This window comes from Rhinolophus sinicus, linkage group LG07 (assembly GCF_036562045.2).
Source record: "Rhinolophus sinicus isolate RSC01 linkage group LG07, ASM3656204v1, whole genome shotgun sequence".
Classification (NCBI taxonomy): domain Eukaryota; kingdom Metazoa; phylum Chordata; class Mammalia; order Chiroptera; family Rhinolophidae; genus Rhinolophus; species Rhinolophus sinicus.
In genome coordinates, this window is record NC_133757.1 from 104,967,560 (window position 1) to 104,981,012 (window position 13,453).

The 13,453-nt window shown below is 41.4% G+C and overlaps 1 protein-coding gene across 2 annotated transcripts in view; it reads left to right on the forward strand.

The window, feature by feature from the left end:
• The first annotated feature begins 9,564 nt into the window (after window positions 1–9,564).
• The window catches only part of FBXW7 (F-box and WD repeat domain containing 7), a 171,381-nt gene continuing 167,492 nt past the window's right edge, over window positions 9,565–13,453 (forward strand). The window contains exon 1 of one of the 2 annotated variants that reach the window (XM_019722716.2): window positions 9,565–10,704. The gene's annotated coding sequence lies outside the window, so the exon portion shown is untranslated. The remainder of the gene's footprint in view (window positions 10,705–13,453) is intronic. The other variant, XM_019722739.2, reaches the window with a different exon arrangement.

Below are 13,453 nucleotides of genomic sequence, written 5' to 3' on the forward strand. Positions count from 1 at the left end.
GTGCAATGTCAGACCAAGAAAGACAAATACCATATGATTTCACTTATATGTAGAATCTAAAGAACAAAATAAATGAACAAAATGGAAACAAACTCATTGATACAGAGAACATTTTGATGGTTACCACATAGGTGGGAGGGTAAGGAATGGGTGAAAAAAAGGAGAAGGTATTAAGAAGTACAAACTGGTAGTTGCAAAATAGTCATGGGAATGTAAAGTATAGCATAGGGAATATAGTCAATAATATTGTAATAACTATGTATGGTGTCAGATGAGTACTAGATTTATGGGGGTGATCACTTCATAAGTTTTATAAATGTCTAATCAGTATGTTGTTCACCTGAGACTAATATAATGTTGCATGTCAATTGTAATTGAAAAATATTTTAGAAAAGAGCTTAAAATGCCACTAATAAGATGTGTTTTGCAATGACGATGTAAAAGACTAACACCAATCACCTGGAGATTACAAATTATTTATTTAAAAAAGCTCCTGACATTAAATTGCTAGAAATCTTAAACCACATGAAGCAAAAAAAGAGGCTTCTACATATTACTGATATTTGTATGCAAAGCAATGGGGAAAATAGCTATTTAAAACAAAAACCAATAGTAGCTATTTCTGGGATTTAGACAGTGACATTTCATCTCCAGGGTAGGAGGTCCTTTTAAGAAAAACATCTTTAATAGCCATTCTAACAGGTGTTAAGGGTGCTATGGACTGAACGTTCACATGTTTAAATCCTATCCTCTGCCTGCCACCGCCCCCCCACCATGTGATACTGTGTTTCCCTGAAAATAAAACCTAGCCAGACAATCAGCTCTAATGCGTCTTTTGGAGCAAAAATTAATATAAGACCCAGTATTATATTAATTGTATTATATTATATTATATTATATTATATTATATTATATTATATTATATTATATATTATATATTATATATTATATATTATATAAGACCGGGTCTTATAGTATAGTAAAATAAGACCAGGTCTTACATTTATTTTTGCTCCAAAAGGCGCATTACAGCTGATTGTCCGGCTAGGTCTCATTTTCGGGGAAACACGGTAGTACTAAGATGTGAAACCTTTGGGGGGTAATTAGGATTACGTGAGGTCATGAGGTTGGACCTCTCAAAAATAGGATTAGTGCCCTTCACAGACTTAGGAGAGAGGTTGCTGCTTTTTGCTCTCCACCACGTGAGGATACAAACCAGCAGACTCTGACCTGGAAGAGGGCTCTCACTAGAACTTTAAGGTGCTGGTACCCTGATCTCAGACTTCCAGCCTCCAGAAGGGTGAGAAAGTACTTTCTGTTGTTTAGAAGCCACAGCTTAATAGCAGTCAGAACAGACCAAGACAAAGAGTGGCAGACATTGCTAATTTCCTACTCTTTATCTATTTTTTCCTACTTTATTAACAGATTTTCAACCTCACTTTGGGCAACAATGCCCAGCAAAAGAACTTATCTTGGGGTGTCCACTCATCAATGAGACCTAAACAGAAGAGTGCTGGAAATGTTGGGAAAACAACCAGCTTTTCCTCATAGAGCCACCACCCTTTCCTCTTCCTTCTAGTCTGCAACGTGGATGGGATTCCTGCAGAACAACAGCCTATTTGTGACTCATTAGGTCACAGGCTTGATGATAAAAGTCAACCTGACATGGATGGCAAAGAAAGAAAAATAGCCTGGGTACGTGAGGGCCTTATTGACCTGCTGTGCCAACCTCGGGCTCCCTCCGAGTGGATTTTTATTGAGAGAAACAGTGAACCCTCTGCATGTTTATGCCAGTTGGATTTTCTGTTATTTGCATCTGCATACATTATTAACTAGGAGTTTGATGGGGTTTTTTTGTTTTTTGTTTTTTTGCAAAACACAAGAGAGTTGAATTCCTTGCTCCACAAAGTGAAAGGAATATTGTGTTTAAGGAGATTGCTCTGGAGATATGTGAGGAGGATATGAGGGTTGAGTGATTGGAAGAGACTTAAGGAGAGACATAATCAGTGAGAAATTCCCCAAGGTTGCAACTGGCCAACAGTTTTAGAACCAGTTTTATGTGACACAGATTTGAAGTTATTTCCTGTGAATATATATATATATATATATATATATATATATATATATATATATATATTTTTTTTTTTTTTTAAGAATCAAATAACAGTTTATTACCCTTCAACCTAAAAGTCCACTACATAGAACGGACTTATGTTGATGAGGTAAGAGTGTACACACAGTATGGGAAAAGCTCTGAAATAATTTGAGGATACCAGCCACAGTAGAAAGAGCTGGCTCTGAACTTTTCATAGCATATAAGATGGTAGGTCATGAGGTTTTATTTGGTTAATAAACGAAATGCCAACCCTAGAAGAAAAGGCTGGAGAACCTGAGGAAACTTCACTCTGAAATGGAAGTCTATTTGTTGAAAAGGAAGCCTTACGATAAAAACCTGGAGAGTGCTGATACTCTACTCTGTGGTGGTACTTTCACAGAAGAGTAAATCCCTAAGTCTTTTGTTTTCTCTAACATTTTTATACTTTGGATTGGAACTCGGAACTCACGTTGCTATAAAAACGGTTAAACAAAAGGGGGTTGCATTCTCATGTCTGGTTGCAAGAGCTTATATAACCCAACCTCACTAGATTAGAGAATACTAACATAAGGACTTGCTATTCTTTGTTTCTAAATGCAAACTTGGTATTAAACTCAGCAATTTGACACAAAACAACTTTATATTTTGCTCAGTTAACTGTCTGATTGAGGTCAGATAGCATTCCTTCAAGCTGCAACTAAGGAATTTGGACTCTTCTAGCATGTGATCAGTATGTTAACATCTTTTGCTTCTAAGCATTGTAGACAGGTTAGAAATCACAAGCTGATTATCTCATGGGAGACTTTAGGGATCAAGCCTGGGAGTGACACACACTATTTCTGCCTACATTCTACTGGTCAGACTAATCACATGGCGCGACTCACTAACCACAAGGCTGGGAAACACAGGTTTGCTATGTGAACAGGAAGAGGGAAAAGGAATGCATGTATCTTGCACGTACTCTGCAGGGTTTTGTGAAGATTAAATGAAATAACTGCACGGTCTAGGTCCTTGACAAGTGTTATGTCCTTTCCTTCCTTTGGAATCAACTAAGTACACACTAGTGGTGGCAGGGTGCCGTGGTGGTTCTGAGGCAAAGGACTACGAGTGAAAGGGTTTTGGTAAAGGAAACCAGGTGCAGATTCTGCTAAAGCAGAGGCTGTGTGGGTAGAGTATAAGAATTGTGATGTTAGATCCTCTTGAAAGGGTTCCTAGGATGTTAGGACAAATAAAGGAGAAAAGAAAGAGGTAATAAAGGTTTTGGCTGGGAGACAGATCAGGGCCTTCTAGGGAAGGAATGATGGGGCAAAGGTGAGAGGAAGCAATGTTTAAGAAAATGTACAGGTTACTTTGGGAAAATAGTGGAATGCTCAGTGTCTCAGTGCATGATTTCCCCAACTACTAATGTCACATTAAGTGATGTCAAAGGTGAGTGAAAAAGCTACTGAAGAAAGGGAGATCATTCTTTAGTAAACATGCATAATGCTCTTAGCAGACTTAAAATATAACATTTTAGGAATGACCAGTTAGCTCAGTTGGTTAGAGCACGGTGCTTTTAACAAGGCTGCTGGTTCAATCCCCACATGGGCCACTGTGAACTGTGCCCTCCACAACTAGATTGAGACAACTACTTGAATTGGAGCTGATGGGTCCTGGAAAAACACACTTAAAATAAAATAAAAACCTAAAAAAACAAATATATATATATATATATATATATATATATATATATATATATATATATATATAACACTTAAAAAAAGAAATATAATGTAAAGCAATTACTTCCAAATATTGGAGAATCCAGTTTTCATTTTCTCTAAAAATATTTAAATTTAAATATGATTGAAGAATGCAATGTGTGAACCTTGATGAGATGCAGGTTGGCCCTGGGGAAGGGCACAAGCTATCAAAAATACTGTTGGTTTTATACTTGAAATTTGCTAAGAGAGTAGATCTTAAATGTTGTCATCACGCCAACCCCTCCCCCCACCCCCCCAAAAAAACACCAAAAGGTATGTGAGGTAAGTGTTAACTACCCTAATTTTGGTAATCATTTCACACTGTATACTTGTATCAAATCATCATGTTTTACACCTTAAACTTATACAATGTTATTTGTCAATTATATCCCAGAAAAACTGGAAAGAAATATTATTGAGACAATTAGGGAAATTTAAATATGAACTATACTTAGAAAAAGATTTTTGTTAATTTTTTAAAGTTGATTAAAGGTTGGGGTTAGGATATATCCTTTTTCGTAGGTTATACTTGCTGAAGTACTTGGAGTGAAGCATCATGATGTTTGTAACTTAGTTTCAAATGGTTCAGAAAAAGTACATAAAGCAAGTACAGCAAAATCTTAACAAGGACTGATTCTAGGTGAAAGGTATATAAACACACCCACCACTCTTTCAATGTTTCTGTATTTTTCAAAATTATCACGAAAATCTGAAAAATGATAATGGGATTGAAGGCTTTTGGCATATGGCCATTTATTTGCTTATCAAGAGAAGAAAGCAGTGACTCATTTATGCAATGAATATGATCATCAGACGATAATATAGATCAAATAGTCTTAGATAGTGACTGGTGTGAAGTATTGAGCCTGGCACGTACCAGGCACTAAACGGGAAGCTCTATGAAGCTAGGGACAAGGTCTGCTTTCTTTAACACATTTTAAGTCCAGTAAGCACTTAGTCGAGTGTTAGGAAATAGTAGGTGATAAGTAAGTTTTTGCTCACTGAATGGTGAAGTAAATGTGAAAATTCTAAACTTATATATTCTAACCCTTTCGTTTTCTATATATTACTGCCTTTTGGCAGTTAACACAGTAAAATACAAATAATATTTATGTATTTGGTACCTTTGGCAACTCCCTACTGTTAATTCAATAACTGAACTTTGAATTTCAACCCAGAACATTTTAAAGCCTTTGCTCTTCAGAGTTAAGTTACATCTAAGCCTACCTGAACATTTTTATGAAGTTATTTCTTTAATGCTGCTTTTACTCATTAATTTAAAAATAGCTAGATTAGATAAAAATACTTTGTGACTATGACAAAACCAAATGAAGGATTCTTCTGAAAATTTAAGGTTAAATTATCAAAGATTTCAAGTGATTCAGTTATTTTATTTATTTTCTATTAAAACTATAAGTCATCTATCATTCATTTTTAATCTTTTTGCAAACCCAGATAATAATAAAAGTAACACAGGCAATCTCATCAAACGGTTGGTAAGAGTTCTAGGTTGGTTTGTTCTTATTTAAAAAATGTTAAGTTCTGATATCCTCCAACATTTTTAACAGCATTATGAAATTATTAGGGAGCTGATCACCAAATCCAAGAGCCTTTCCTGCATCACTGGACACTACTAACCACTGCTTTCTTTTTTTGTAACTCTTTTCTCAGATATTAAGGAAGTATGGTAATTCTTTGAAGAGACAATGGGGCCTAGTAACAGACTAACTACAAGGGATGAAGGGGAGAGTGGAGAAACCTTTTTTTAAAGCAAGTTTCCATGTAATCCTTTTTAGCACCATCATTTATATTAACCTTTAAGATTTGCATTTATTAACTTTTATTCATATCACTATGATCCTAAAGCTGTTAGTCTTAAAATAACTAATCAATGGTAGAAAAAGAGGTTTGCAATGTGGAAGTGGACAATACTCTATAGGCCACGGGATTAATTTACCTTACTGCTCCACGAGACTGAGTAGGTGTGATAAAATGGCACACGTACTCAATTTGAACACTTGGAATCCAGGCTTCCTGTTTACTTGCTCATTTGACCTGGGCAAGTTACTTAAAAATCTTCCACCAGTTTAAAATATCATTGATTCTAAATAAAGAATTGACAGATAAGAGAATGATAAAAACAATTAAACAGAATAACATGTTGGGAAAATCTGCCAGGTAGTAACATGGGTGGTATGTATTTGATATTAATAAGTGATATTAAAAACAAACTAACCATGTATTTTAGCAGGAACGCTATGAGGAAAAAAAAGCTATTGTGACTTTTATAAAACGAATAAAACTGCGAAATGAAAAACAAATGTGTGCTGGGGAAACAATTTGTTACATAGTTGCCTATAAAGCAACAAAGAATAGAGTTTAGATACATCGATTCAAGAGAATAAAGATTGCTTTTACATGCTTGAGGGAAACTAAATCATAACAAATGACAATACCACATTGGGCATCTCAGAGATTAGGCATGAAAAAGATAACACATTCACAAAAGAGGAAATCCAAACGGCTAGTTGATATATGAAAAGGTCCTCAACAGCATCAGTAACCAGGGGGAATGCAAGTTCAAACCACAGTGACACAGTACTACACACCCAGCAGAGTGACAAAACTGAAAAGGACTGGTAATACTGAGTGCGGTTGAGGGTGTGAAGCATGGGACTCATACATGGCTGGTGTGATTATAACACTTTAGAAAACAGTTCAGCATTATTTATTCAAGTTTATGAAACACATAACCACTCCAAGGTATATACTATACAGAAACTGATATAGACGTGATGAAATACATATATGAAGAATGTTCACAGTAGTGCTTATAACAGTCCCAAACTGGAAACCCAGATAACCATTAACAGTAGAATGGTTAAATAAATTATGGCATACACTAAATAAATTATGGAACACTGCAGTACAGAGCAATTAAAAAATGAAGAAATTATAGCTATATGAACAACCTGAACAACACACAGATTAAAAACAATGTTGAGCAAAAGCAGTAAGTACAACAGAATACATAGTATGTTGTTCTGTTTAATAAGGTTCAAAAGAAAGGGCAAAACTAAACAATGTATTGTTTAGGGATGCATGCCTGTGATAAAACAATAGAGGAAAGCAAGGAAATGATTATCACAAAAGTTAGAATCGTGGTTACCTCTAAAAAAGAGGGCAAGTTGTGTTCAGCAGGGGGACTTCTGGGGTGCTGGTCAATGCCGTTTCTTGACCTGGTTGGTCACATGGAGGTTTCTTTTATAATTACTCATTATACTGAATAACTGCTTTATGCACTTTAATGTGTATTTCACAATGAAAATGATAAAATTGAATACTGTAGATGGCATTTGTAGAAAGAATTTTTGCCAGGTATTTTAGCTTATGAAATTTTTGACAGTAAAAACCACTGATGGGGGATAATAAAACACTGATTATCTCAGAACAGCTCACTCTCAAGTGTAGGAGAAAAGAACCCTATCCAAATATCTCTTTGTTATATTTTAACATAGTATGCAGATCTTTTATCACCAAGAAATTGATGAACCAGGGGAAGACCTATTACCTAAAACTTCAGATTTTTTGGAATTTTGAATGAACTAGCTGTTTTTCCCCCTGGATTAATAATAAAAGAACTAAAGAGTTGCAAACCAAGTTGTAAATGTGTGAACTTCCTCCTCTCCAGTTCACAGGTCCAGCTGTTTCCTCCAGTTATCATGCTGGGTGGTGAGGTAGGTGGATCTTGCCCAGTGAGATTAGTGCAGCTGTTACTTCAAAAGTATGTGGCTGAGGCCTCTCCTGAGTGCCATTCTGTCCCTCAGCACTAAGGTTCTAAGGTGGAACCATAGATCAGGCTCCTGAAAAACCCCATTTGGCACACACTTTTCTGGAGGCATCCACTGCTGAGTCGCAGAGCTCTGCTGTTTGTACTCTTTTTATCCAAAATCCATATAACTTAAAATCTGAGGTGCTCAGCTTCACAAAATCCCCTGAATCTGTGCATTTTATTACTTCAATTTTCACCAGAAAATTAAGAAGACAGGCAGAAACAAAAAAGATTTGTTTTGTAGCTATGTGAGGCCATCAGTTGGCGGTCTGAATCCCTGAATCTTATTTGGAAGAACACAGAGAAGGCAGGTCATGAAAAATTATCCAGAGTATCTTAAGCAGGATAGTTAACCTGGCTCTTGGAACTCAGGACCAAGGGCCCTTGGGCAGGTGCTACTTTGTGAGTCTCTTCTTGCATCTGCAACATTCTCCCCCACCCCGCATCACTTTTTCTGCAGCATTTACATAAAAACAAGCCTCGGGATTTACGCAGTTAGAAGTTTCCTTGGTCTACTGTTTGCATATGGTGGTGGCAGTAGTGGCAGAAACACTGAGTTCCCAAATCTTCCTCTAAGAACTTGCTCCGTATCCCTTGAGGTGGAAAGACCTGTAATAGCTATCATTGCCTCTTCCAGAGAAGGCAGGGTGTGCCAGGGTCCAGCGACAGAATCGTGGAATCTGCTGCCTTTCTTCACTGCTGCTGCTTTTATCTCATTTTCACACTGTTCACCAGGACAGGTTCAAGGCTGATTTCTGAGGATTCTGGCCCTTTTATCTTAAAAATTTCTTTTCCTAGACAACTACATTTTTGAGTTTTTACTTTACTTTTCAGGATAACATCTGCAGGGAAAGCTGCACAACAGTAATATTTTTAGAAAGTACATAGTCTTTGAGTCAGACCCGAAACACAGGCCACAATTTCTTGATGACGGTAATGGACAGATTCATAACCAAGACCAGCTCTCCATGGCTGCATACCATGAGCACGAATGCTTACTAAAACGGAGGCACTACTAAACTCTTCCTCTGAACAACCGTCAACTATCTTCCCACAATCTCCGGGAAGTTGGCTCTCTTCGCTCGTCCGGGCAATTCGCCTCCTTTTTCACCTAAGACTCAGGTTGTGACTCCGTACTCAAGCCGCACCCTTATTTCCTCTTTTTTTGGGGTGGGGGGGCGGAAGGAGGGAGGGATGTACTACAACTCTCATCTTTACAATGCTATGCAGTTTGCAAAGCGCTTGCACTTCATCCACTCCTCTGAGCTCCGCGAGGGCTCATTCATTCATTCATTCATTCATTCACGAAACATTCACTCGGCCGACCACACATTAGCGGGCGCCGGGTAGCGTCCCACACCACGGGAAGGGTGGGGCGCTCGCACCCTGGAACAGGTGCAGTGGGTCAGGCTGTAGGACAACTGCTCGCACAGTGCGGCTTTTCAAAGGCCCGCTGCGGGCCACATGCCTCACCTTCGGGTGGTGAGCGCCCGAGCATGGCCGCGCGGCCTGGGCCGCCTCCTTACTCTCCAAGGAGCAGTCGCCACCTACCCTGAAGGAAACCGTTAAAGAGCAAGCCCTCTCCGCCGCCCGCGGGTCGGGGGTGAGATCAGGCGGCAAGCTGAGGCTCCACTCGGCTCCTCCCCTTCCTCTCTTCAATTCTGACGCGGCCGTAGAGGCGGCGAAAGCGGCGGCGGCGAGTCCCGCGGCCCGAGGCGCACCCACCCGCTCGCCGAGCCCCGACTTCCTCTTCCTTCCGAGCGTCATCAGAGCGCGCCCGAGTCTCCCAGGGCGGGGTGGTTGGAAAGGCAAAAAAGGCCCGCGGAGGAAGCCTCCGAGCGGAAAGGCAAGGGAGGGGGCGAGGAGAGCGGTTGCTAGGTGACTTGCGTCATCGGTCCGCGCCGCTTTCCTCCCGCCCCTCTCTCTGGAGTGAGGCGAGAGCCCCGCACAGAGCGAGCGAGACAGCTAGCTGAGCTCCGGGTGCTGCTGCCACCGCCGCCGAGAGCGTGAGAGCCGGGGAGCATCCGAGAGACCCCGCCCCCGTGCACTGGCCGCCGCCGAGACCTCCGCCCTAACCTGGGCCAACGGGAGCCGCGGCCACCGCTCTTCTCCCCCCCTCACCTTCCCGGCCGGCAGCCGCCGCTGCACACGCCGGAGCCCGAGCCCCAGTCGGAGCCGGCGGCTGGGGGGCAGGGAGGCGGCTACCTGGGGCCGGGAGTAGTCAGCTGCTCCGCCGTGAGAGGACGCTGAGGAGGTGCCGGAGCTTCTGTGTGGTCCCGGGGCACGGGGCGAGGGACCCCCAAGGTGTAGGGAGGGGGTCCCAGCCGCAGCGACACATGCGGGAGCCGGGAGCGGGGGCGGCGCCGAGCGGAGCCGGCCGGGTCCCCCACCTCGCCGCCGCCTCGGCCACCCGCCCGGGGCCGTAGCATCTCGCCCCGGAGTGTATGAGCCGGGGTCCCAAGCTCATCGACTACCCCCGGGCGGGGGGGCGGGGACCCCCATGTGAAGCGGCGGCCCGGGCAGCGTGGAGAGCGGGACCGGCGCCGCCGTCCTTTCCTTACCTTCCCCCTCCCCTTAACCCCCTCGGGGGTCTTCTTTCGTGGTCAGTCGCCGGCCCCCCGGCTCCTCGGCAGGACTCCGGGAGGAGTTCTTAGAGCCCCCTCCCCCGCCCCAGCCCGGAGGGCGGCGGGGCCGGGGGGACCCGGGGGGCCGGCCGCTGCCACCGCCCAGAGAAAACTTTATAAAAACAAAATCCGGAGCCTCCCGAACGTGACTGTCCCGGGAGAAGTGGCCCAGGACGGGCAGAAAACACAACCTGAAGAGACCCAGGAAGAGGAAAAGAGGAGGTAAGCAGTGCTGCCGCCGCCTCTGCTTCGGCGGCGCGGAAGAGACCCGGGTGGCCGCCCGGTTGAGCGACACGAGCCCCGCTTCTGCCTCAGTCCCGCGCCAGTCGGAGCCTTCCGCAGCTTCAGCCTCAGTCCGGAGGAAGAAGGGAACCCACCCACCTTCTCAGCGCCGCGGCTCCTCTCTAAAGTGTGAGTGGTCCCGGGACAGGGATTGAGGGGTGGGAAGTGGATGGATGCGGGTGCGTCCTCCTGGAGTTTTGCTGATGTTTTCCAGGAGTGTTGGGAGTGCATAGGTGAAGGGGGTACCTTTATTCCTCACAGCACAATAAGGTATTAGGTAGTCCTGCGTTTAACCTTTTAGCTTTCTTTGTACGTGTAATACGCAAGCTTGCAGGTTTCTCTTAGAGGACTTCTATCTTTCTCTGGAGTGGACACTTGCATCTTTCTGGCCAGTAATTGACAAAAGGAAATTGAGGAAGCGGGAGCTTATGTGCGCACAAAGGCTATCTCTCTAATACACCTTTTCCTGGTACACCGGGTGTGAAACAGCGCTGTAGTTTTTGTTTCTGGGCAACTCTTATTATTTGGGTTCCCAAGTGGGAACCTCTTACCCAGCAAACCTCTGAAAGTAAAATTCCTTCCTTTTTTTTCAGTCTTCCTTGAAGCGATTTACATTTCAGTACCTATTGGTACAGGAGTTTTTTACCTTCTCATTTCCTGGGTCCAATACCTGTGTGTTAGGTCACTGTAACATGTAACAGACTTCAGTTATTCAGGAAATTCTGAGTTCCTATGAATCACAACTTACTTGGGGAGAGCATTTGATACTTTAACCAGTTTGTAAAAGTTGTTACATTTGTTTCCTTACCCGAGTGCCTTTTTTTTTTTTTTTTTTTTTTTTTTTTGAGTAGCATATGTCCCAATTGCTAGACTTTTTTATTTGGCAGAATGACTTGAGACTTGGTTATTGGAGTTGTCTTTACTTCTCTATCAAATGAGAAACTTTTGATATTTAATATTTTAAAGAATTATTTTTTTTCCTTCCATTATTTTAGAGGTTAAGTGTATAAAATCTTTGTATTTCAGGTATCCTCTCAGAGTGCCAAATTAAGGTGCAGGAAAGCAATTACCATTTCGTATTTTTATACAGACCTTAAGGCTTCAGCATAGGGTGGAATTTTGCAAAACAGAACATAGGAAGTACTATCATATACTGCGAATTATGGACCCTCCAGACAACTGTGTGGGTTTGCTCTCTGAAGCCACTGCTGAGTGAAGCTTTGGGGGAATGAATGTAAGCCTGAGGTTGTGTGCCCTAACTTCTCCATTCAGGATGTTGATTACATTTATTTAAAACTTCTCAAACAATGTTTTCTTCCTGTACTTTTTCTCTTTTGAACTAATGAGTTCTACAAGTTTATTTGCTCCTGAATTATGTAACAATTCATTTATTTATCCCAAACCTATCTCTTTAAAGTTCCAGGTCACCTTTAGAGTTTGTGTTTTGAGAAATGCTAAAACCAGGGTTCATCTGGTTTTACAGATTTTGATTGTTTCTCTTGACCATTCATTATCTTTCTTGACTCTTTTTGTCTTAGATAATTTCTTCGAATCCTTTGATCACTTTGATCTTCTCTGGAACTTCTCCACCTGTTTAGTTTTTCTTTATATGCCTGTTACGCTTTTGTAAGGAACCTTAAATTCTATCTATTGTAAGTGGGTACTGACATGAAAATATTGAGTAGTGGATGTAATGTTAGACGAATCAAAAACAAATGTCTCTGGTTCTGTTATTTTGTGACCTTGACGAAGTCATGTATCCCATGTTTTACAGAGATAGGAGGAAGAAAAGTCTAGTCTTCCATAGTCTGTTTTTGGGGGAAGAATGGACGCCCAACCAACAAACTGTAGTTTGAGTGTAGATTGTACTCCATCAAACTTCCATACTGACTTTAAGGCTTACTTATTTATTGCTTTGACTATAGATTGGTTTAAAATCACGGTAATGTTTTATTGCACATTTGGGTATCAAAGAAACGACAAAGTTTTTGGGTCAAAGCATCTCAGGGTCCCTGCCTCTGAGATGCTTTTACTTATGGGTGGCAAAGGCAATGAATCACAATTGCACAAAATTATAGGATGGGGGGAATGGAGCAATATTTATCTACTACCACTATCTGTCAGATACTGTGCTTGGTACCTTTTAGATGTAAATGCATTTATACATCTTTTATTAGGGAAATGTTGGTGTTGAACTGTATAGAGCTAATTAGAATGTCTGAGCCAAATCTAGGAAGGTCTTTTTTAGGAAGAAAACTGTTTAAGACTTTTGGAATTGGAGAGTGTGAGGACCGAAAGTAATTAGGAAGTTAGCTTGATGAGCATACAGAGGGAAGTTAGTGGTAGGCTTACGGTCCATCTGTGTTTGTGTAGATACATGTTTACAGCTCAGAGAAGCAATTGCGAACAATGTTCCCGAGACAGTAGTTGTAGATGATTGAGGAGAAACTATTGTAGGCCAAGAGGCAATATACCTGGATTGGGATTTTCTTTTTCTAGGGAACCAGCATTTTTACACCATGATCATTGAAGAGCTATATAGACGGAGGAATGAAAAAACAGACGCTTCCAATATTTTAATATGGTGCTAGTGGTTTCTTGTAAAAAATAATTTAGAAATGGGATACTGTACTTTGTTTTGGACATTAAATTTTAGGGTAACTGTTGGATACTGATGCAATCTCATACCAGTAAAATAAACTTACGAGTGATACGCTAAAAATGTAGAGCTGGGAGTCAGTTTCAAAGTATAAAGGTTTCTTGAGAGGGCTGATGGAGAATAAAAATCTGAAAAATGGGTATTTTTGCTTGGGGGAGGGAAATCTGTTAAAGTTAGCAAAGATATATATAGTAGGAACAGAGAATGGATGAAACTCTC